At 33.5% G+C, this 27345-nt stretch overlaps 1 protein-coding gene across 2 annotated transcripts in view; it reads right to left on the reverse strand.

Annotated features, from left to right (window-relative positions):
* The window catches only part of SEMA3A (semaphorin 3A), a 455650-nt gene that overhangs the window by 307336 nt on the left and 120969 nt on the right, over window positions 1-27345 (reverse strand). For both annotated transcript variants that reach the window (XM_034667173.1, XM_034667177.1), the window contains one exon: window positions 5333-5415. The gene's annotated coding sequence lies outside the window, so the exon portion shown is untranslated. The remainder of the gene's footprint in view (window positions 1-5332; window positions 5416-27345) is intronic.

Consider the following 27345-nt stretch of genomic DNA (forward strand, 5'->3'; position numbering starts at 1 on the left):
ATATCCTCAATGGAATACTACTCAGCAATAAAAATAAATGAACCACTGATACAAAAAAGTACATACATAAATATCTCTATCATTATGCTAAGTGAAAAAATACATGAAAATACATACTTCCATGATTCCATTTATATAAAATGCAAACTAATGCAGAGTATGAAGAAAGTAAAGGGTCATAAAGAATCTTATCAGGGTAACAGAAATATTCTCTATCTTGCTTCTGGTGGTGGTTTCATGGGTATATACCGCTGTCAAAACTCATAGAATTGAGCCCTTTAAAACAGTTGGAGTTTATATTACCTAATTTATCCCTCAATAAAGTTAGAAAGGAAAAATAAATACACAGAGGTTTCACCCAAAGAAGCTACACATTTCACTGAGTTTAACAAAGACAAAAGTTCTATGCACTGTTTCGTCTTTCATATATATATAATATATATCAACATATATTTAGCCAGCCATAAAATGTCATTCCCTAAGCAAGGTTGCTCCCTGAGGTAGTGTACTATGTATGTGTTTCTCTTATTACCCAATCTTTCTTGTTCAATTATGTTTACCTACTGACAGGCTTGTCTTTATGGATAAAGAGGATGTCGCCTTTTTATTTTGTCTAAGTTATCAATTTCAGTTGAAGAGAATGCTGATAAATAATGGAAACTGTCAACAGATAATCCTTAAAACAGTAAGAAAGAAAGTCCAGCAAAAAGAGTATCTTGGGAGCAAGATATTACAAATAAAAGAAAGAACTCTAAAATTAAAGTTTGGAGCTTGAGTTCCTGGTGTCTATAACTTCTATTAGATTTATCTTGGTCTTAGCTTCCTTATGTAAACAATGAAATGATCTCTTAAAACCCTTCTGGCTCAGAAATTCTGTGGACTTAAAAACATTTAGCACAAATGATCAAAGATAGAAGAAGAAGGAGAAAAAGAACAGTATAAAGAAGGAATTATTAGCTAGAAAAATAAATAAATGATTCCATCTGAATCGGATATAGAATTTGTACAAACATACAAATAATGAAATTTTTCAGAGGTTGGTGACACTTCCGTCCTACTCATGGCTGCTGCGACCCTGCCCTCGCTAGATGCAGAGGAGGTTAGGCAAGTGTTAGATTTTTCTCAGGAGTGAGGCCACACCTCCAAGCACTCTTTCTGACCCTGTGATCACTAACATCTGAGCCAAGGTGAGGAGATGAGGGCTTGCTTGTTAAGCAGATCACCATGGTTTCTGGTTACTATTACTGAATGGGAGCTCAGTTCCAGAATGATTTTCTTACATACCTGAGCATACCTTTTCTCTCTTTCTTTGAAAAATGGCTAGGAAATTCTATGATAAAGAAAATATATTCTAATTCCTTGAAAAATCTTAGAAGTGGCTAAAGCAGAGTAAAATATTATTATGTTATAAGCTAAGAGACCCTATTTAGAAATAAAATTAAACAAGCTAAATTAATAGGTGGGTATATTGAGACAAAAGGATTTTTCACTTGAAAAAAGTCTCTGTCTTAAATAGTGACTTTTGAAGAGTATTTAAATGTTTTAAATGGTTATAGCTTAATTCAATTCAGCAGCAACATGTCTATATAAAAAAGTTCTTATTCTTTCTTTCAGTCACTCACTAAATAAACAATATCTATCTCTTAAACTGGCAGGTAGAGGCAGACATAAATAAGAAAAAATATTTTTAATCTTGAAAAGTTTATAATCTAGAGTAGAAAAATAAGAATTATACTTAACCAGAAAAAAACAGAACACTTTTGAAAAATAAAATAAATAAAAAGTAGATTGAAAAGTATTCAAAGAAAGAGAACACTATATTGTACACGTCAAAAAGTAATTTAAAAAAATAAAATATTTCAAAATTTGTAAAAATTATAAGCAAGTAAAAGTAGGTATTGCTAGTCCCAATGTATAAATGAGAAAATTAAATAAGGCAAAGTAATTTTCTCAAGGTTACAAAGTGATTTAGCTTAAAATTCCAGAACTATATGAGTCTGGACTGTCATTTTATTCTACTGTATGAGACAACTTCTCTAAAAACATATCAAATTTACTCAATAGTCATATAGAATGAATCTCAAGTGGAATAGCAAATTATATATAATACTCTTGATATTTTTAGCATTCTGATTTACATTGTTTTCTTCCTTTACATTCACACATTTTCAATTCTCCTTTTTAGTTAATGTGGAATATTATCTCATTTTCTTCTCTTCCAAATTAATACATCATTTTCTTAACTAAAGTTTCCTTCAGTTGCCTTCTATTTTTTTTTCAAATGCTTGAAATCTTGTCATGCACTTACTAGTAAAGTATCTGTATTTTTTGATCTAGAATTTATTTAGAATCAAACATATATGGAGCCGTGTCAAGGGAATAATCGATAATTGCAGAACAATTTTCAGATTCAGGAAAGAAAAATACGTCTTGGATCTTGCTACATTGGCATTCTCTCAGCAGGTAAGCCATTAACAATGGAACTAGCAGGACAAGCAAAATACACCATTTACCTACTCTTTTTAAATAATCATTTACATTAAATATTTCATTATACTTTTGACATGCCAATAATTCTCATTCAGGTTACTTCTGTTTAAAAGAAAAGGGGGAGAAACTAAGGGATAGAATGAAATGGACATTAATTAAAAAAAAGTCTCAAGTCCTCTGATTTGGGATGACCAGATCACATTTTCCAACACACTGATATTTATAAAACCCCAGTTTATATTTATATTACTCAAAGTTTAGAATCAAAAGTTTAATTTTGTAAATAGTTCCATAAGATGCAATATTTGGAAGTAAATTTCATCAGATTTTAGTTGAATTTGCTACTTTGACTTGATTAAAATTCATTAGTTGACTACTAATTACTATCTTACATCAATCCCACGTGTACATTGTTAATTGTATTCATTAATTTAAGACTCATCCATTTGGACTGTTGATGTGTTTATAAATTAATTTTGAAAAACTGGCTTGATCTTCAAGTATACACTATGTATGACTTAGGCCTCCATAAATGTGGAGCAGATTTTAATTAGTATCCAAGTAATGCATTTTGTGAATTTTTCCTCCTTCTTTGGTGCCCTATGAGGCCATTGTAACTGGAAAATTAGAAGGTTCTTATTTGCTGAAAAAGAAAGTAATGTTTAGTATTTGTGAACAGGATGCACTAATGAAAATTAGCATCCAGGAAACTGGTACTGTGGAAGGCTAAAAATTAATCTAGCACAATAATGAATATTTATACATATGTATAGATATATTTATATGTACGTATATATGTATATATTTATATAGAGAACTGGCAATACAAAAGTCATATTTTGGAGTCTTTATTGACCTACCAGTACTAAAGACATGAGATGTGCTCATTTGTCATCAGGGAAATACAAATCAAAACCACAATGAGATACCACTTTACACCAGTCAGAATGGCTAAAATTAATAAGACGGAACAACAAATGTTGGTGAGGATGTGGAGAAAGTGAAACCCTCTTACACTGTTGATGGGAATGCAAACTGGTGTAGACACTATGGAAAACAGTATGGAGGTTTCTCAAGAAGTTAAACACAGAGCTACCCTATGACACAGCAATTGCACTACTGGGTATTTACCCCAAAGATACAGATGTAGTGAAAAGAAGGGGCACAAGCACCCCAGTGTTCATGGCAGCAATGTCTACAACAGCCAAACTGTGGAAGGAACTGAGATGTCCTTCAACAGATGAATGGATAAAGAAGATGTGGTTCATATATACAGTGGAATATTACTCAGCCATCAGAAAGGATAAATACCTACCATTTGCATTGACATGGATGGAACTGGAGGGGATTATGCTAAGTGAAATAAGTCAATAAGAGAAAGACAATTATCATGTAGTTTCACTCATATGTAGAATATAAGGTATAGTGCAAAGGACCATAGGGAAGGGAGGGAAAACTGAATGGGAAGAAGTCAGAGAGGCAGACAAACCATGAGACACTCTAGACTCTGGGAAACAAACTGAGGATTGCAGAAGGGAGCGGGAGTGGAGGGATGGGGTAACTGGGTGATGGGCATTAAGGAGGGCACATGATCTGATGAGCACTGGGTGTTACACAGCTAATGAATCACTGAACACTACATCAAAAACTAATGATGTATTATATGTTGGCTAATTGAATTTAAATTTAAAAAGAAAGATATGATATGTGCCATAAAAATTTTAAAATCCATAATGACTCGATATTAACTTTAACAGCTTCAACGTTCATCTCATATCACTAAATTTTTACCTTATGTGATAAATGTTTTGCGTATGTAAGTGATGCTTCCATATAGCAATTTTAATTCCTTAAAATTCTTAAGAATCTTATTTTTCTTGATACTAATTATGAAAAACTGAGGAAAAAGGCATTTGTTCACATTAAATAGAAATAATCATCTAATAGGGACCTAATAAAATTGGAACTTCCTTAGTTTTAGTGAAATAAAATAAAATTAATAAATGAATTTTATTCAACTCAAACACCTATAAGGGAAATAGTATTTAGATTCAGGTTTCTTTTCCTTACCATTCCCATGCACTAGTCCTAGATCTTAAAGTACATGTTTTAATTCCTCTATTCATTTCTTCTAATAGCAGTTCTTGCCAGTAGCAATATATATATATAACACAGTGGGATGGTAAACCTAATGCTGCTAAATTTTCTTTGTACTTAAAATGAAACGAAACTTCAGGAACATTCATAGTTAGAGAGGCTTAAAAAAAAAGTAATATGTGTACATTCAGATTTCTAAGTGTATTTTGCCTTAAGGGTAATATTTCAGTCTCACATCTTAGGTCAAAATTAAGATAGTGTAACACATTAAAAACTGACTCCTCCCTCTGTGCTTGGCACTCAAGCCTTTGAATGGATTCTAGCTGATAGTAACCATATGTGGTCCAGGAAATGTAGAAGGAGCAGGCTAGCCAAAGGATCTTTTTAGATGGCAATCTGCCCACACGTCAGCTATCTTTGCTCTGTGGCTCTTGGGGAACATGGCAAACCCAGTCTAAGTCCTACATATAAAGATTAAAAAAAAAAAAAGTAGCGATCCAGATCTTGACATTTTGAAGTGACAATGTGACTTCCCTACAAACCATTTTCTTTTTGAAATGTTACCGCAATCTCATATATCCAAGTCATTCCACGGAATAAAAGATTATTTAAGTAAAAACAGAAAGTGCCCTTAATTTTTAAAAATTATCCTCTAAATTATACACCAAAGACATACACTAGTATATCTATGTTTTCACCAAAACTCATTAACATGCAAATATGTGCATATTTTAAGATCTCTTACCTCCTTCTGGAAAAATTTTAATTCCTGAGGTACATCTGTTCAGTCCAATTGGTTATTTTAAGTTTCTGGACACTTTAAGTACCCTATAAAAATAAACAAATTCATTCTTAGAATTCCAATATAAATCAAACAATTAGCAATCAAATTAAAAGGTGCTCCACTAAATTAAACGTCAGTATAAATGTCTTCTAAAGGTTGCATCCAAAAATGTAATGTAGGGAGGAAAAAGGCATTATGGGAGGTAGACACTGAATTTGACAAACATTTCACTCTGCCTCCTTTAACCAAATTACGATTTGTAATCACTAATTGGGTTTGAGGTACTTTGCAATTATTCATTATTTAGGCTCTGACTCTGGTAAAGAATAACTGATTTATTTGAGAATTAGTTGAAACTCAAACACACTCTATTGATTTGTCCATAATGCTATGATGTCATTAACATTTTTCACTACTGATGATGAAAGGCTCAAACTGACAACCCAGCTAAGCAGTAATTTCATGGCACTGTTAGCAAGTAACTGGATTTTGCTTTAACAAAAGATTTTTTCCTCACCAAATAAAGAAATTAGACCATATATGAAAAGTAAGTAGAAATTTTAAATAATTAAATCTTTCAAAATAGGAAATAAAAACACCCTTTGAATAATTTTATTTTACTAAAACAGATGTTTTGTCATTTACCCTACACTATTTCACATTTGAATAATGAAAATAATTTAGAAAACAAACTACAGACAATTCAAAAAAATATCTCAATTGAGAAATTACACAAATTCTTCAAAACAGGAGAAGTATGCAATAGAGATTCATTGGCTAAGTACTAACCTTATTAAACAATTTTAATTTTATTTAAGTTATAGAAACTACATTCCTAAGTAGTATTTCTCTCACAGCTATATCCAAAAGTGTTTTTTAACTGCACACTTTGTGAGAAATAGAGAATATTTCTAGATTACTATATTTTTGAGAAACATAGACTATATTATCCTATATGCATTTATACAGCATACTTTTCTTGGACCCCTTACAATCCAATAGGATTAGGGAAAACTTTAGGTGTTGATTTAAGCAAAGAATCTGTGTTAGGTGTATAAGTAAATAAACAGATAATCGATTACCCCAAGTATATATGCAAACACTGAAACTCCAATGTCAATACCACGTTGAATATTCCCTGGACACATGTATCACATGATAGTGAAATTATTTCAAGACAGTGATAGGGTGGAAAACAAGATCTTTGGGGGAGAGGAATCAAGTAACTGAGAGACAAGTGTTTTAGAAGTCTACGTGGGTATTGAAATTACCATACTGTATAACAGGAAAGGTGTTGGAGAGAGAGACATCAAGCTAAAACTAAAATCTTAACAGGAGAGAGGAAGTGACCAGAGGTTGGTAAAAGACTTCTATAAGAAGGAGTAGCAGCTGGTATCTGCTAATGCCATGAGATCACAGGGAGGAGCTTTTAGGGAAGAGGAAGTAGACTATTTTGGAAGTGACGCTGAAGAACAAGAGAATGTCACCTCACCTCCAATCTCAGTGATTTAAGTGGTGTGGTAGGGAAAGAGCCATCTCTTGCTGGTATGAGAAGCAGGGTCATCAAAGAAGAACCAGGCTTCATTTAGATAGAAGATAAGGGGAAATTACATAAAAGTGGTTGAAGATAAAGGGGCTTTGTTGGTGAGTTCAAGAGAACATGGAGAAAGGGCATCAGGAGGCAGAGAGGAATCCTGATGAAGATTAGAGACATGGGAATCAGGAATGCCTTGGAAGTTCTGGGTTCCTTTTACCCACAAACAAAATGAGAGAGCAGGCATGAGAAATCAAATCCTGATTTTCCCAAGACAGCCCATAGTGATGAGGCTGCCAGTGTCAATGGGGACGGGGAGATGGTTGTGAGGTCTTCTCAGGGGTGTTCAGGGCTTCAGGATAACATCTGATGCTTGATGATAGTGTTCTCTGACCCTGCAGAGGATGTGTGAATTCTTGACCCCTGATGGACATCTTTAGGCTGCAACAGGGACCTCCTCCCGTAACCTGCAACAGTGGTGGCCTGTAGAGGAAGAAGGTACAGCACGTATGGGCTTCCTTTTGACTTACACAGAAGGCATCCTATGGCCAGTAAGAGGTCAACTTACTCTGAGCACATTGGCCATCTCTTATGCCTTTCTGATGATGGCCTCACTCCTATCATTTGGTTGAATCTCCTGCACATGAAAACCTAAAGGCCTGCAGGGGGGCAGATCAGAATACTTCAGCATTCTGATCTCCTTCTGACTTCTGTTGTTGGAAGCGTAAAGAAAGGGAAGTTTTATTCCAAATATAAGGGCTTCCATTTTTTATACATTTGAATTTTCTTTTATCCTCATACGAATGTTCTACTTCATGAACAGCTTCATAAACTTTAACTGGTCTAATTGTTCATAATCCATGTAAATGTTTATTATTAATTCATTAAATATTTATTATTCACTATGTGCCAGGCACTATTTTAGGCAGCATTAACTACTAATTGATGGGCCTGGCCTTGAGTTACTTAAATTGTACATAAACCATAAACCAAATAATATACAAATTCATAATATAATGTCAGGCGATAGTAGGTGCTATAAAATAAGACGATCAAAGGTGGTTGAGTATTAATTTGCTTGGGATGGTCAGGTAAGTCCTCTCTGAGTTTGTGACATTTTACCTGAAGTCTGAAGAAAGAAACCAGGTGGATAACTCAGGAAGGCATATTCAAGAGCAAAGAAGTAATAAACACAAAGGTCCTGAGGCAAGATTGTACAAAGATTGTTCCAGAAATAGCAATAAAATCAGTGAGTAATGAGTGAGAAAGAAATGATAAGAGGGAGGTGGAGAAGCAAACTATAATATCGTTGTAACTATAAACAAATTTGAACTGATAGGAAAATATACTACAAACATTGATAAAATCTATGACATGAACCCAGTTCTCTAACAATAAAACATTGGTTGAATCAAAATACTGGGGAAAAATGCTGTGGATAATTTATTTAAAACAGCTTTTTTACACAATGGAAGTTTTACTACTTCATTTATCACTATATGCAATTGATCAAATGGAACCATCACGTCAGAAAAAAATTAATACTTGGAATACTGGTTAACTCAATAGTTACAACTATGATTAAAATATACTTGTTTGACAGAATGAAAATATGCAACTTCTTTGATAATGTAGAGAATCTTCTGGCACAGATGAGTTTTTCCACCTATAGCTGGGAACATTATATGAGCCAAGCAGGCACCTGCAGATACAAAATATCTGAACCAACCTGACAGTTCTTTTTTTCAATTCACACCATGTAATTTTTCAACAAAAAAATCTGTCAAAGGAGGTTCCATTAGTGTCAGGTAAAGATTCCTAACCAGCATACTTTTAACTTGTTCTAAAATGATAGTAACAAGTGAATGTCAAATGGGAAACTCCTATTGCAAAAAAAAATGTAAGTCTTTATCTTATCTATTTATTTTCTTTGATCCTGGTGTTCTCCTGGAAACTCTAAAAGAGTTGTGACTTTGACAAATCTGATGTCTGCCAGTTCCTACAGGGATGTACTAAGAACAAATGCAACATTCTACTTTCTGCTCCACTTGTTTTCTTTAAACAATGACTTACTAGGAGTTAGCTCAACTGAAACCTACATTGGTCATTTTCTTTAAAAATAACATAGCAAATTTATTGGAAAGACTTTAAATTGTCATTAATATTTCTAGAGAAGTGCATTCCAAATTTAATCTCATTCTCTCTTGCTCTCTCTTCCTCAATCCTCCTCTTTTCCTCCCTCCATCTCTCTTTCTCTTTGTCTCTTGCGAGAAGATGGGAAGATGAGGCCATTTGGGAAAAACATATGAATAAATTAAAAACTAATCAACTGAGGTTTAATTTCATTTACAATGCAGAATTCCAATTGATTCTGATTTGCATTAGATGTATTATATTTCAAATAACTTGAAGATATGTGTTGTCCTGAATACTTAAATTGTACTACAGTGTGTAAATTTAAATAACTTCATTCTTATGTTTAATTATACAATTTCCTTATTTATTTATTTATTTATTTATGCATGTAAAAATACTTATTAGCTATATCCAATATGTTAGGCAATGTTTAGGCGCAAAATTAAATTAGGTGTGCAGCTAAAATACAACCTCTGGTGAGTGGGGACTTGATTTTTATTTGCCATTATATCCTTAGTGAATAGAACAAAGCCTGGCTGAGAGTAGCATAAAATATATATAATGAATATATATTTTATGTGGATGTATGTATTTGACTGACTATATATTTGAGAAAATGAATGAATGTGTTCTCTTCTCCTTCTTTTACATTACTGAGAATCTGACAACTAAATTAATATCTGGAGTACAATGTGATGAATATGATGATGGTCCCAAGTACTGAATGCTTAGGAAGCTTAGAGGTAAGAATCCAAATCAGACTACAGGGGTGTTCCAGGCTCCAAGCCTGGAAACAAAGGTTTAAAGACATACAGTCAAGATTTAGAGTACATATATCTGGGGCTGAATTTCTTTAGGCACTAGAGAAAATTGCTCAGGGATCAAACATACACTTTTCAAGATCCTGGAAAAATATTTAGGTTGTAAAAAATTAAATGGCTTCTAGAATATGAAAAAAGATGCAAATCAGATATTAAGGGATATGAAACTAAAAATGCCTGTTAAACTTAACCTCTCAACCTTATTAATTGTTAAATTGAAACTTCTTATAATTAAGATTTTTTACTCTTAATTACTCTTAATTACTCTGCAGTTCTCTCTCAGGATGCATAATAATTATTGAAAAAATCCCAGAAGATAATAACGAAAGGGCAAATTTGTAAAGTCCTTTCAAATTTTTAATATAAATAAACAAAATATGATTAGTGTAGGACAAAGGTAGATTTAATGTGTTTGAAATGCTGTGGGGCAAGGCCACCAAAACAAATAATGACACCTAGGGTTTCAAAAGACCTAAAACAGGCCCGTATCATTCAGTCTTAGACTGGTTCTGACGTAGGCTGAAAATAAATATAGTTTAATTAAAATATTTGCATGGTATCTATGCTGTAAGCAAGTAATTTCTAAACCCTAAACTGTCATTGATTGTCCCAAATTTAGAATAGAGACAGGAAACTAAAAACATCATTTCTATGTTTCAGTGAGATTAGAAAGTATATACAAGTAGAAAATTAATGCAGTTGTCCTTACTTTAAGACCCTTCAGGACAATTGTTGCCTTAAATAAACTTCCAGTGTCTTTTTTAGCAGACTTTGAATCATCCTGGACAAATTTCTTAGGACAATTTTAGGGCATTAAAAGGTCATGAAGAGAACTCCAATGGTAAAGGGTAATTTCTAAAGGCTTTTAAAAATTACAATTTTAAAAATCACAATAAAAATTATAATCATAATTACAAAAATGGAAGACAATTTTCCCCTTCAAAAATAAACAAAAATTTTATGAACTATTACAGAACTAATCACCTATAGGTTAAATGCTTGAATGTACACATGTTAATAATGCTATCTTATAAATTGTCCTTTATATATATATCTCATAACAGATACACGTTATTTATTCATATGCAATTTATGTATAACGTATGCACAACACATATGCATATGCACACATGTGTTTAACACATACAAACACGCAACACACATATACATACCTTGAAGAATCTTTAACTGATTTGTACATACTTTGTTACATTTTACTTAGACTCTAAGCTTGAATCACCCAAGAGCTTAGTACTAACAGAATTTTTGGAATGCCTCCTTCTGAATATATGTGATCATCTATCTATTCTAAATATGAAGAATTCCTTATCCTGAATATCTGTGATTTGTTAGAAGACCTTGAATCTACTATTTCTCAATCATAGTTATAAACATTATTGGTACAAATATTTTTGAAGCTTCCTGATGTTTGCAACAGCTCTTATTCTAAAGTTATTTGCTATGTAGATTTATCATTTTTCTTTTCAAAACATTGCGAATAAAATATCAGATCTTTTTAACTACAGTGGCCATTTGGCTCTAAGTCATGCACTGTTATTTATCATTGTTTTTTGAGAATGTCAGCTGTGATATACTTTTAAACAGTTATTTTTTTCCTGAAATTCTATTGCCCTCAAAATCAAAAGAATCCAATTTTGAGAGTAAAACAGTAGTAATTATAGGAATAATGAAACTAAGTCTACAAGTCTCAAGCTATTTATTGTGCAATTCAGTTACTTGAGAATAAATTAAATTTATTCTGTATTGTCCTTTTCTGTTGTCGCAAACATTTTAACAGTAGGCTTTCATCCTTAAATTACCTGCTAAGAAACTGTTATTTTTTTTTCTTTCCTCTTAAGTGGAATGGCACCATATTCTCTTTTACGCTTAACAGGTAAAGCTGTACTTGCTGAGTAGGCTTTTGATAGGTCTCACAGTGTATGCAATGTTCACAGATAAATGCTTATGAGTGAAGAGACATCTTTTTTTACAAATATAATATCCAAATTTTCTACCCTTCAAGTGTGTGTCCCATAGCTTCTAAGTTCATTCTAGACCTGGCCCATGTCCTAAGATATTTTGATATTCTTCTGCCTGTAAAAACCCCTCAGGCTTCACACAATGAATATATCTAGTTTTATAAATAGATAAATAGGTAAAATTCTAATTAAGACAGATTGATATAAATCTATGGCTTGATTTCTTGGAAACATTAGGAAAACAAAAATTATAAACATATATTTAGGTACCTTGTAAACTGTATGTTACAAGGCCCTCTATTTTTTCCCCAATGAGTATCTAATACGATGAGTGAGACAGATATCTATATTATACTAATCTTAGTAATATCAACATAGCAAATATTTAGAAGCAGCATCAGCATTATTAGCTCCATTAGAAAAAAAACAACAATTATCTAAAAATGTCAAGCAACTGGCATGTTAGTATACTCAATAAATAGCAGGACTTAGTCGTATAACTCCAAATTCTATGTACTTTCAAGTTATGTCTCTTCTAAGACAAATGTGTAATATTATCTTATTGTCAAAATATTTACACCCCTGCCCTACTATGTCCTTCCATATCAGGAATATTATACTTCCCACTCCTTTGACTTAAGAGTGAGCAATGTAACTTGCTTTGGAAAATAAAGTGTGAGTAAAAGTGACATGGTCTACTTCTGAGCGGAAGCTGTAGGGCCACAGCGTGGTTGGGTCATTACCTTTATTCCTGGGGATATACACTAATTCTTAAGTCTGGGTACAAAAAAATGAAGCCGAACTGAAGCCATCACATGAAATAATTACCATGTGAGTGATAAAGAAAAATTTTTATTCTTGCTGTAGAGCCATTAATTGCCTGAGCATAAACTTAACCTATGCTAACTGATATGAAATGTGGTGCTTAGAAGCAACGTATTACCGTGACAATAAATTACATATCAGCCCTGAGGCCAAGCAGTAGGTAGTAAGAAATTTTTTATTGGATGTTGGAACGATGGCAACCCATGTAACACAATGGAGAAACATTCGGTAAAACGGCAAAATTCTATCACTTGGGAAGCAAATAATGCTCTAAATTAGCTGTGGCTTCAAGTTATGCTCAGACCTTAGTTGCTACTGGCCAGTTTATAAACAGAGTCAACAGGAACGGAGAGAATCTGGAAATTACAGGCCTTGAAGCATTGAAAGATGAAACTGTTTCTTATCTCCAATTAGTAAGAGAGAAAATTGTGGAAAGCTTTGAGTTAGAAAAGCTAATTGCAACTCAGCATCTTAGCAAGGAGCAAATCAAGGGTGTCTCTGTACTGATTAAGGTAGCAGCCAGTAAATACTTTCCTTTGGATGAAATGACTGAGAAAATAGAATTAAAAAGGGTACAAGTATTTTAGAAGCCAAATAAACTCAAGGTACCTGAGTTCAGAGAAAAAATCATGGATGAGGCTATTGGTGCATGGTTGTGAATAAAATAATATAAATAAAAAGCCTACTATGTTTTGAGAAAGTTGTGCTGCCAAATGAGTTATCAGCCTGGAATAAAAGAGAATGTGACTGTTCAAGATTTAAAGTAAACTTTAGGATTCCCCGGTTTCTACTGGCAGCAAGATCAGGCTAAGAAAGCTGCTTGGGCTGCCAGAGGGCATATTCTACAATGCCCTCTTCAGATAATGCCAGGGAGGAAGAGTCATGTAAAAGATCTGCCAGAGGACAGAACTAAGAATGATAGAGAATAACAGGTTAGGCAATTACTGGCTGACTTTAGAACTGGGGAGCAATCAGGGAACATTCCCCAGAACCAGGAAAGGATCATGCCCACCATCATTTCAGATTTGCTATGATCGACATGGTGACTGCTTTGTATTTCACTTCTTCTCCTTTCTGATTAAAAGTATCGTGTTCCACCATCGTGTATTAGAAGTGTGTGTGTGGGGGGGGGCGGTTGGGTAGATGGATAAAGTAGATAAATTTTTTTTTTAGTTTCTAGATCTTTAGATGAAGATTTTCATCTGGTTCTAGATTTTGAGTCTACACTGTGATGCGATGGGGTTTTACATAACAGAGGGAAGTGAATACTTGTGACCAGACTTCGGATAGATGGTACTGTTGTCAAGATGAGTGTTGCTGCTCCCTATTGGGCCAGTCCCTGAAGGAGGATTAGACTTCCAGCATGTTTGACTTTTTATATAATCATATGACTTGCTTTGGACAATGACATGTGACTGCAAATAAATGTGCCACATCTGAGCAGAAGCTTCAAAATCCAGCTCATGGTTCTTCCCTTGCTTTTTTCCTTGTTCTCTGAGATTAGTAGATCTCAGATAGATCTGCTTCTTCATTTTATATGATGGAGCAGAGCCTTAACTGTCCCATGATGGGCATACAACGTCTGCAATATATAAACTTTATTATTGTAAAGACACTGAGATGTTGAGACCATCTGTTACCACAGGCACAACTTAGTGCAGCCTCACTGATTAAACAATACAATCAAAAGTGCACAAAGCCAGAGGTGCAGAGAAAACAGCATGTCAGAGACGATAGTCACTTTTGCTCAGCCAAGCAATGACTGCTGTAGAAAGGACTCATTTTATGCCCTTAGTATAACGGGAGGAATTCCAGGGAAATGGCACGCGAGATTTAGTCAGAAAGCCATTTTTCTGACTAAAATCTGGTTTTCTCTGGATATAAAAAGAACAATGCAACACTAATGGAAAGTAGCTTGATTCATTTCAATCTCATAATAAGTCTTTCACAGTACCGTAGAAATATGAGGCATAAGTAAATAACTTACTGAAAAGATTATTATCTGGAGAAGTTCTCTGTGGTAAATAATTTTCTACTAACTGTTCTAGCTAGCAGGATTGGGTCAGTAAGCCATTCATTTCCAAGTGGAAACCTTATCAGAATAATATTGCAAAAGATTCTAAAGCATCATATCAAGTTGAAATTTAAAGATACATAAATGTAATTGGTAAATTTGTCAGCTCACTGCACAGGAAGAATTTGCAAATGTAAACCTTTAGGCTGGAGAGAACACGAACTATTCTCCTTCAAATATTTTTCACTTTTGAAGATCTTGGTTTTATTGATGACATTACCACTAGAGACACAAGTGCCACAGAGAAAAGACCCCAAGATATGAAAGTCTGTACACTTTCTATTCTTTGGTGATTGGCACAAGAATAATACATACAAGGCTGAACTCTGTTTTTTGAAATATCAGCTATAGTTATTAAGTAATAAAATCATAGGATATAAACAAATAATGAGAAAAATTATCTAAATTTTCTCTGTTACAACCTGTCTTGTAGTAGTTCATTGCCTTCCTAAACAATTACGTAAGCAACCTCTAGCTAACGTTTCTCTCCATTTTGTTTTTAATGTGATACAATAATACAAAAAACAGCCATGCAATACTGATAAAATAAATCAATTACATATTTTTGTTATAAATATCTAAATTTAGCAAGTGTTTCAGGTTTATGGTTAAGAATTCCTTCAAAAATTTTATACAAAAACTTATTTTTTTAATTACATTCAAATACTTCACTCTGTTACTAAATCTTGATATAAGATGTTTTGATGCTATTACTTTTCATTATAAATTTACCCAACTTAAATATATATGCATTAAAATTAATATATGCATTGGTTAAAATTGTAGAGATTACTTCCTCTTAGTATTTTTGTAGTACTACTTTTTTTTTTCCTTTTCACTTTTTAAAGTTTGGGTCCTTTTCCTCTAACTTCATTTTCTTTTGTCTTTTGTTATTTATTTTAACAAGTGTTCCCTTTTTTCAAACTAACCATGCTTGTCACCATTTTCTCATACTTGTGTTTCATTTTCGTTTGAGAGAAATTGAGATAGAACTGTTTTAGTTAGAAGGACCACTGCCTTAAGTTGTACGTACCATGTTTAACTTTCAGTATTATTGTAACCACATTATAAGCAAAATAAGCACTGATATGAAGAACTATTTGGAAGCAAATTAGCCAATATTCTCCAATAATAATAATTTTAAATCCTGGGTCTGAGAAAAGGACCTACTTCACAACATACAGAATGCAGGTGCACAAACTAAAAATCTACTCACTCACTACCAAAAACCCCTTTGCTTTTGTATCCTAGAGAGTACACTGCTGCTGTCTCATATCTGTTATTAAAGATAAAAGGGGTGTTCCACGTCTCTATATTAAAAGTACACTACTTGAAAACATTAAGAAACAGAGAGAGAGCATGAATTACCATTTCAGAGCTCCTGTGAGTCTTCTTTCCTAGGACTTGCTGATGATTTTTTATAAAGCAGATTTTTAATCTTCCCAAATCACATTCCTTTACTTTCTTTTAAAATGATAATCCAATAGAAGAAATTTTTTTTCCAAAACTGCTAGTGGTCAAATAAAATAAGAGGCAAGGAGAGCGGTGGGGTGCCCACAATCAAGCTGATTAAACTTTGCAGGATCTGCAGTTTGTCAAAAACCTTTTTGCTGCCTCACATTTTCTAAAAATGGAAAAGGTGAAGCTTTCACAAGTAGCGGACTCCAAATAAACCAGTACGCCCAGCACAAAGCTCATGATACCAGCAAAAAAAAAAAAAAAAATCACACATTAGGAAGTTCTCCTATTCACGGGTACCCATCATCCCAATAGGACACTTCTCCATATTAATGTGAGATTCAGCTTTTGTACCCTAAAAAACTCTTTCCATCCCTCAGGCTACATTTGTCCCAAAGAAGCATTAGTTGCATGTAGCCTTGAGGGACTTTTATACAAAACTTGTGGAAATAATGTATAGATTCTTTCCTTGGAGGGGAAAAAGACAAAACAAAACTGGGTCACTGATGGTTACTGTGAGAACAGTAAAGCTAAGAATGCACTTTTACTTATTCCATTTCATTTAACTTCCAAAGATTTACTCTGATTTTCTAGAGATAAGTGTGCGGTGTATAGAAAATTAAATATGGGCTATATGTAGTTACCCACAATATTATGTATTCAGTGACATCTCATCCTTTCTAGGTGTTAAAGGTAATAGGCTGATGTATTTTTTTTTTTTTTTGGCATAGAAATTTGTCACAGCATAGTGTCGGTCTTTTACTTTTAATTTCTATTTTGACACAACTGCTCTTTCCCTAAATATCACTATTTTTAAAGCTTAAAAATATTAATAACAAATATAATCATTATTTTATAGGCATTACTCTTCATTTTTCCTGGCATATGCTCTACCTATTCTAAAATTCACAGTACATTTCACATTCACTATACTTGACTACTCCTTGTCTCAACATATTTCATCAGTTACTATGGTCGCTGAGTTGCCAATAAATTATTTAACTGAAATAACTGTTCTCTGGTGGACAGCATTTCTTAGGACAAACTCCACAAAAACATAACTACTTCAGGAAGTCCTGAAACTGCAAAATTGTCTTTAAAATACCTTTTCTAAATAAGTTTTGAAATAAATATCATTTGAAAATATATATTTGTTACCTAACAACTGGTCTAGAGATATCAGCTACATTTTTACACAGTAAAAGAAACAAAGTATGAATGATGAAATAAGCAAAACAAATTGTTCATCAAATGGTTTTGGATCAGATCTGAGTCTTTTTCCTCATCCATTAAAATGAATGATACATAATTCTTAGGCACTTAGTATGAAATTGGTATGTTTTTACAAATTGGTAGCATTTAAAAAATAGAAATATGGCTTTTCCACACTTAGTCCCATGCTTTCTTTAGCTATTAAATGTTAATACGAAATTAATAATCACCAACTAGTTGTTAATAAAAATGTCATCAAAATTTAGAAACTTAGTTTAAATAAAGAAATCATTAAAAGCTCCATCTTTATAATTTATTGTGTAAATAAATGAGTTCTTTTTGTGCCCAATAACATATGTAGAATAGAACAAATGGGTCAGTGGCATAAAATTACTTTCACATACCACTGCATTGCTCAATAACATTTTTTTATATAGCCACCTGTATCACACCTGTATGTGAATTGCATGTTAGGATACTATACCACCACCCAGATATCAACTAAACCAACTTGCTTGAGTTCTAACCACTTAGAGATCATCACTGTACATGTAGTATGCTCTTGGGAATGTATCGCCTAACTGTACTTACGTAAAAGATCATCACGAATCTTATATACTCACCAGATAATGTAAATAAACAAAGCTTAATAAAACATTAACCCTCATTACAAGGGATTTCGAGTTTCCTTATCTACCACAAAGATGCTGATTAGTATAGCAATTTACCATGCATCAGCCACCAAATCCCAGAGTTCAAGATAGCAGTAAATGCTCTTATTGGGCATTTATTATAATTCAAAGCCTACTTAAGTACTTTATACAATGTTAATTCTGACAACATTTCAGGGAGTTAGGTATTTTTAATTCACTTTATAGGTAAGAAAGTCGAGGAAGAGAAAACTCCATGAACATGGATTTCAGTGACACAATTGATTTGAAAAGATTATTGATCCTGATACTAAGACATAGTTCTTAGGCTCTGGTGGCCTTTTAGCACCAATTTTTTAACCAGTTACATTTAGTGGGAGAAGGAAAGCTGGAAGGGTAGATAGGCCACAGAATGCTTAGCTTACTCATGCCAAGCTCTGATGAAGTGCTTGACAATTTTTGTAAAAAAATACAAATGTAATTGTTTTTTCTGAGGTACAGTAATTAAAAGAGCAACGAGCTGGAAGGGGGCAGCAAGTAAAGAAGCAGATGATGTCAAAGACAGACACTGACGTAAACATTTCCTTAACTTCATAAAAAGAAAGTCCTAAGAATCCCAAAGCTTCATACCCAGTCTTCACAGAACACCAAGAATATGGTGTAAAATTCAGGTGATCAATGGACATGGATTAGAAAAAAATATTTTACTAACTTTCACTGAATGTAACAAACCACAGTGGTAATAGCAATACCTATAACTGTATCACAAAAGAAATCAGGTATGTTCAAATCATGATATGTTTCTTTGAGAAATCTTAGAATGCTGTTTATACTGATCATTTCTTGTAAGTTATAAGATTACAAGATCTTCCACTAGATCCTCTTCTTTAATGTTTTAATTTTTTTTTTAAGATTTTATTTATTTATGTGACAGAGAGACAGCCAGCGAGAGAGGGAACACAGCAGGGGAGTGGGAGAGGAAGAAGCAGGCTCCCAGCAGAGGAGCCCAATGTGGGACTTGATCCCGGAATGCCGGGATCACGCCCTGAGCCGAAGGCAGACGCTTAAGGACTGCACTACCCAGGTGCCCCTAATGTTTTAATTTTAAAAGGCATGCATTACTAAATCACAAATTTGTTCTTCTCACTATTCTTTTAATTTTAATTTGTTTTTCCTTGAAACACTATATACTTTTTTTTTCTGCATTTAAAAATATCATTCTAAGAAGCAGTTGATAGACTCCAACAAACTTTTAAAGACATGAAGGTAGTAAAGCTCTCTAGTAGGTCAACCGAAATCAAGAGCCCCGTTAGCAGCAAGGACTTCAGTTCAACCACTTCCCTGTTGCCATGTGTGATGTCATGCTCACCTCTGTTCTCTTTCTTGTTTCCTGAGCCTGCACTATTATGATTCTGGAATCACCTATACCCAGATCACATGTCAAGAGCACTTGATAATGAGTATTTTACCTTTAATCCTAATGATACTTAATAGGGGATTTACAATTAAATTTTCTTGCTCCCATAAGAAAATGATTTGTTGTCTTTGGGTGTTATGATGTATTACCATTTTTGTCCCCTATCTATAGATTTTGTGCTTATTCTCTCTGTATACAGTAAAAATGATATGTTCCTTCTAGTACACTAAAAAAGTTGCTAAGTTTTAGCAGGAATTCCTCCTAAGCAGAGTTTTTCTTTTCTTTTTTCTTTTTTCTTTTCTTTTCTTCTTTTCTTTTTTCTTTTCTTTTCTTTTTTTTTCTTTCTTTCCTTTTTTTTTTTTTTAAGATTTATTTATTTTAGAGAGAGTGTGGGGGTGGGCAGAGGGAAAAGGAGGGAGAAAGCCAAGCAGACTCCACACTGAGCATGGAGCCCTCTGGGGATCTGGATCTCACGACCCTGAGATCACGACCTGAGCCAAAACCAAGAGTCAGATGCCTAACCAACTGTGCCACCCAGGCATCCTAACCGAAGCAGAATTTCTTTCTTTCTTTCTTTCTTTCTTTCTTTCTTTCTTTCTTTCTTTCTTTCTTTCTTTCTTTCTTCTTTCTTTCTTTCTTTTTCTTTCTTTCTTTCTTTTTTCTTTCTTTCTTTCTTTCTTTCTTTCTTTCTTTCTTTCTTTCTTTTTCTTTCTTTCTTATAAAGATTTTATTTATTTATTTGAGAGACAGAGAGAGAGTGCAAGAGAGAGAGCACGGGTGGGGCAGAGAGAGAGGGAGAAGTAGGCTCCCAGCTGACCAGGGAGCCCCACATGGGGCTTGATCCTAGGACCCTGGAATCATGACCTGAGCCAAACGCAGACACTTAACCAACTGTGCCCCATGAGAATTTCTAAAAGTATATTAAACAAATGAAAGAAATTGTTTCTTATTGCTAGCAAAATTGTAAATTTCATATTGCTAGCATCAACTACTTATATTTATTAAATGTATGTGCTTGGTCATATAAAATTATTTATAAAAATTAAAAGGGAAATACAGTTCCATTTGCAAAAATGAACAGTATAGGAATCTTTATTAAGTAATTTTCTTCATGAAAGGGAAGGCTATTACACAATTTAGAAGTACATTAGTTATGGTCATAGTCACTGTATTATATATATTTATTTATATATAATATATGCAACATATATTATATACTAACATAATATATATTATATATTTATTATATATTTACTTATATATAATATACATATATATTTATATTAAATGTATATATTTAATTTTCTGTATCTTATAATGGTTTGATGTCTCTTGGGGGCCTTATAGTATAGAATTTATCGGAATACATTTTTCACATGCAATAACTGTAGATCCAAGGCTGTGCCTCCACTTACCTTCTAATCTAACTCACAGGTAAAGCCAATATTTCCCTTGCTCTAAATGAAACCAGGGCCAGGTACCAGACCACTAGGGACCACCCCTGTAGCACAAAGCCTGCTGGGTTTTACAAACTAGCCAATCCTAAACTGCTTCTCTGCCTGACACTGCCTTTCCTGAAGAAACCCCATCATAGGCTCTGTCCTAAGGTTCTCACCTTGCTCCTGCTTCTACTTCCTGACCCAAACCTGGTGCTCCTTACATGGCACTGCATGGTGTGCTATGCCTCTCATTCTAGGGGAACTATAATATCAATGTTTTCATTTAATGGCACTGACCTCCCCTTTGGTCACCCAGTTACTTGTATAAATTAAGACCTGGGCATAGAGCATTTACAGTTCACAGTAAAAAGATAAACTATGTACAATTATTTAATTGTGCTATGCAGGGTGAAGTATTGTAATTTAGTAAGAAAGTAGAGATTTGAAATCACATGGACTTTTACAATTTATGTTCTGTGCTCCCCAGTGCAGGTTACTTAATCTCTCTGTGCCTCCCTTTTTCCTCCTGCAAAAAGAGTATGATTACAATTGCCATTTGGGATTATTGTGAAGATTAAATGATAAGACATATGGAAAGGTCTGTACCACAAGTATACTAAATACACAATGGCCATTAAGCATGGTGAATTACCTAATATTAGTCAAATATGTATTTAGTTGAATTTTATTCTTCATTGTTGACTTTAGGAACGAGGGTTTTATTTGATAATAACAATTTGATTACAATTACATTTTCCTAAATTTTAGTCCGCTTAAATACAACCAAGAGGTTCGGATGCAATCTAAGGAGGAGAACAGATAGTTTATAAGGCCAGCTGTAATGTGATCATTCCAATCTCAGCTCAACTTTACTTTCATATTTTGGTTATATTAGGGTTACATATTTAATTTCACAAATATTTATTAATGAATAAAAGTACTCTTTGTTATATCTTTTTCCTAAGTTTTTTCCTCTGAGTGATATTTACACGTTTTCTGACACAGGATGGAAGATAATTATCAGTAAAATTAAAATGTTGGGGTGCTACTTCATAAATTGCTTTAGAGCCTAAGTAAAGCACCATCTTTCTCCACTGGACAATCCAGCAATAATGATAAGACAATAACTTTTAAGACACATTATCTGGGATCAGACTGGGTTTAGATCATCACTGTAAATAATTAGTTGTGCGATTTTGGTTTAATCATATGTAGAATGTGCATAGTAATAGTTCCTTCTTCATTGTGGTGTGACAAGAAGTGAGTCAAGACTTGCAGAACAAATAAACCCTCGATAAAAGATTATTATTTCACATCATCATCATTTTGATTGTATTCAAAGAAAATATGCATAATTTAAGAAAGGTACAAAACAAAGTCTTTGAAGACTTAAAGCAATGAGAAATCACACTGGTCACCTTTAAACTCACTAGGGGCTTTCTAAAGGAGACTACATTTGAGCACAGAGGCTCCATTCCTAACAGGCAAGGAGCACAGCAAATATAAGCACGACAGAATCGCACCGCCTAGACTGGAAACTTGACTTCACCATTTCACTTGCCTGTCCCCTAACTTGTAATGTGAAGGAAATAGTAATATAATAATAATAATAATATACTGCTTGTCAGCCTGTAGTAAAGATTAAACAAATCTTTAAGTGAATGTCATCAATTCCTGAATGTAATTAAATGCATAACAAGTGCTTAACAAGTAACAACGAAGATAAGATTCTTTTTTAAATGATCTCTGAAGACTAGTTACCAATAGATTGACATTAAACTAATTGTGGCTTTTTCTTTACACTGTAATGTTTATGCCAATCAAAGATATCAAATGCTCAAGAGAGCTCGAGTCCCTCCTCTGAAGATACAATTTACTGTGGTATGGAAGCTAAAGTTTACTAATATTCATTTTAGCAAGGCTTTTAATCTACATGTTCTTTTGGTATTAATCATTACATAATCAAGCATGCCAAGTATCACAGGCCACCTTCAGCTAAAACAGAATATAAGTACTATTCACTTCTTAAAAAGAAAACATTTCTCTGATGAGAAGAAATCATGTCATTTCCTGAGTGGAAGTTCACAAGGGGGTACTTGTAGCATGCAATGTGTAAAAAAGAGTAAACTTGGAGAGAAAAGTGGAAAGAGCCCCACAGAAATAGTATAAAAATGAAATATATTTCCATGCTTCTATGTAAACATGACTGCTTCTTACAATGAACTATAGTTCTTTAAAAAATGGAGAGATTATTCTCTGATTATATTCTGTCATAAATCATATGGACAGATGTGTGCCTTAGTCACGCATCATGGTTGATTACCATCATTCAGAGTTTATACAACACAGACTAAGGATTTTACTTTTTAATTCAACATTTAATTTCTTTGGTATTATAACAGACAAAAAGTAATATCCTATGAATTTTTCTTTGTTATAGCACAACATCTGCACAATAAAAATATTTTTATTGTAAATATGACTTTAAAATAATGCATGTCTGTTTATTCTCTTCAAGAGAGTAGTGCATTTCAGCTTTTAAGTGAGATTTAAAATATATTTTAAAAAAGTTTTTAACTATGTATTACCTTTCCTAACTATTTTGAAAAATGATAAATCAACACAATGTCAAAATGTGTAAAGAAATAAAAATGATTTGGAGAACTAGTATTTACCAGCATAACCGTGGAACCCACTTACATTCCTGGCACCATAAGTCAAGGATTTCTTTAATTATAGGGTATATGAAGACTTTTCAAATATTGTTGAGCCACAGCAGCCTGACTTAGGTGGGTGGGATAAATCCATAGGGTGGTTTCCTACAAAAGCAAACTCTATAGGACGATAGTACTCTACTGGGGTTTCCAATCAAACTTTGTTCATTAGTGCTAGCCGGAGCTGGTACAGAGAGAAGATTAACGTGGGATTACTCAACAGTTCTTAGATATAGTTCAGATTTGACATTGGTCATGGATATAAAGTTAATGCTGAACTGGCTTCGGAATTCAAACCCTTAGAGTTATCTGCCAGGTCCAATGAATGAACAAAAACAAGATTGTCATAAAGCAAAAAGAAAAGAACATATGGTTGAAACAAAGCAAATGTTGTTTTTGGCTGATAGATAAATAGCAAAATGATGATTATTTATATATTGGTAATCATATTTTACCAAATTGGAATCCCAGATAACAAAATACATCATTTTAAAAAATATCTAATGGGAAATTTCAAAAATTATTCCTGAGCTTTTTTACTACTTCTTCTTCATTTTTAAAATATTTTATTTTTAAGTACTCTCTACACCCAGTGTGGGGCTCGAACTCACAAACTTTCAAAGAGTGAAATTTATCATCAAGTGTATGGTCTTAAAATCATTATCTATTCTTATGAAAAATAGAGTACATATCAAATATGGCTGGCTAAACAGACTGCAATATCAGTGAAAATGGTAAAAATATTCACAATATCCCTGACTACATTATAATTATCAATGTCAAAGGTAATGTCAAAAATAAGGTTCTTGCTACATTCAATACACATTTATTGCTTGATAAAATATATAAGGCATGTACTCAGTATTGTAGCAATGACTAAAATTAAGCAGATGTAATCAACCCCTTCCTTCAAAGAGCTTATATTTGAATGGAAAGAAAAAAAGACATTCACTACATAATAAAGAGTATGAAAAGGAATAGCGCAGCTAATATAATAAATGCTTCATATGCAATTTATATTTATCTTTTTTTATAATAGGCCTATAGACTATAACTAAGGAGAATGTGTGTATATACATTAATATATATTAGTATATATATATATCAGTTCTAAACTTTGGAGCTGAGATCATGGACAAGAAAAGTCCTTTTTTTTTTCTTTTTTAAAGATTTATTTATTTATTTTAGAGAGAGAGTGTTTGAGCAGGGGGAGGGGCTGAGGGAAAGGGTGAGAGAATCTCCAGCAGACTCCCCACTGGAAGCCACCCAGGCACCTCACAAAGTCCTTGCCCTTATGAAGCTTATATTCTAGGGAGAGGCGATAGACAATAAACAAATGAAGTAGTAAATTTAATATGATATGAAAAAACACAAATTATCAAAGTGGGGCAAAGGACAGAAAGTGGCAAGAGGCGCTGTTTTAGAATGGAAGGTCATGGAGAACCTCTCTAATAAGGATACGTTTGCCGAGTTCTGATTTAAGGGATAAAGCCAGCCACGAAATATGTGTGAGGAGAGTCTGAGGCAGCAGAGACGCCAAGTATACAGGTGGAAGTATTTCAGGAACAGCAGGGTCCAGCAGCCTGAAGGAGGGGCGTGGTAAGGGATGAAATCAGAGGTAGGAGAGAAACAGCACAAAGAGCCTTTCGAGCTTCCAAGGATTCAACAGGCCACGGGGAGCCTTGTAAGTAACTGGAAAGTGTGGAACGGAGGAGTGATATGGTGAAGAGTATTCTAAAAGGACACTCTGACTTGACAGAACAGGGACTGTGGAAGGTGGCTATGCAAGCAAGGAGTTTATTCAGACAGCTTTTAGTCATTCAGAGGAAAGGTGGTGGATGCCTTTGCAAGACCATTCATAGCGGTAATGGTCAAATAAAGGTTCTCAGCCAAATTCTAAATTGTCCACTTCTATAATTAAAGGAAAATATTATAAACTTAATTGAAGTGTTTTATGAACCACAGATATATTCTTGAATTATTTCCTTTTGACTTATTTCAGCTTGGGATATATAAGTAAAACCCATAGGCAAATCATAGTCACTCTATAGTTAGTAGAAAAATAGAGAGTAATACATTTCTATGTTTAAAATTTCCTTGTGAAAATGGGATATATGAATGATATGTGTGTATGAAATATTTTCATGTGTATTATTTGATTCTTTTTTATTCCATTTTGAAAAAAATGTATATAAGATCTTAATCTTCGTTTTAAAAAAAGTTTTAAAGCTGCTATAGGCACAGTATTATAGACCCATTTTAAAAGTGAGAGCCAATCTGAAACGTGTAAAATCTGCTTAGGAGTTGATCTCTGCCCTCGACACATATACATTATTTCCAGGTAGGTGCACATTTATATATGAGAGAATTCCACACTATTTTTCAAAATAAAATTCATAATGTAACTTAATTCTAAGCCATTAAGTGTGTTCAATGGCAGTTAGGAAGCAAGTGGTCAGTTCCGGCTGGAATAAGCAGGCAAGACATCACTTAAATGTAGCAGTCCTGATGCATAGAGGGAGGGAAGGAAAGAGAAAAGGATTGAGGGAGAAAGAAAAGCAAAGGAAGTGGGGCAGTACTGAGCCCTCAGTGTATGCCAAGAATTATACTAGACTCCTTCACAGATAGTCAAGGTAGTATCAAAGAGCATGCATCATTGCTAACAGAGAAAACGTGAGGGTAAGTAAAAATATTCTTGAATCCTGTAAGATCTATTAGAATAATTCTATGTAAGAGATCTTTTTAAAATATGTAAAATCACCATTTCTATAACTGCCATTTTATAAATATGAGTGTATCTTCTCAAAGTAGCATTGTTTTGAACTAGACCCAGTTCCATCACTTTCACCATCACTAGCTAATGTAAAGAATGTAGCAGTTAATCACAGATTTCAAGCCTAAAAGCATGCAAATGGAGCAAACTTCAATATAGAAAAGCAGCTTGGGATGGGGTCTGTTTGATGAATGGATAACCTTCAAGGTTGATTTCCTTTTTGCAAGGTCTTTTAGCTTGTGATAAAATTCAAAACTGGATTAATGGAAACAACATAATATTTGCTTACATTTACAACAAAATAAATATAACACAAAGATAATTTATAGCACTTTCTAATTTGTTGGGATGATGGTTGATAGGTTACAGTTTTGAGTTTTATGAATTAAATCTTTAATGTGTGGGTGACTCCATTCTTTTCTATAGTCTGTTTTTATTAGATTTCATCTAATTCCCTTTTCACAAATAAGTATTTTTGTAAATTATAAAGAAATAAAAGAGCCAGTATAATCTTTAGGAACATTACTCAGAGAACCAGAAATGCGTCAAGCGAACAAGCTTTGGAAATAATAGAGGCCAGTTATTTTTTATGGCAGTCTACGTGGGAAAAAAAATATTTTAGTGTCCCCATCTTTACACTTCAAAAACTCATTTGCACTGTCACAAGAGAGTTTGGTAACTATAAATAAACATTAATGACCCCTTTAACACCATGTCCTAGAGAAGTTTCTGGCATATAATAAATGCTTAGTTCTTGGAAGAAAGGGAGAAAAGAGAAAGCAAAGGGGGGCAAAAGGAAGAGAGAGGAAATTGATGGTAAGTTTCAGGATAAGAAGTTTTTACATGTGATAAACAGGACATTCCTCACTACACATAGTATCTGAAGGTTTCTCTTCTGATGAGATAGACCCGCATGCACATGAATTGATTATACCTGATCTA

Source organism: Ailuropoda melanoleuca, chromosome 1, assembly GCF_002007445.2.
Source record: "Ailuropoda melanoleuca isolate Jingjing chromosome 1, ASM200744v2, whole genome shotgun sequence".
Lineage (NCBI taxonomy): Eukaryota > Metazoa > Chordata > Mammalia > Carnivora > Ursidae > Ailuropoda > Ailuropoda melanoleuca.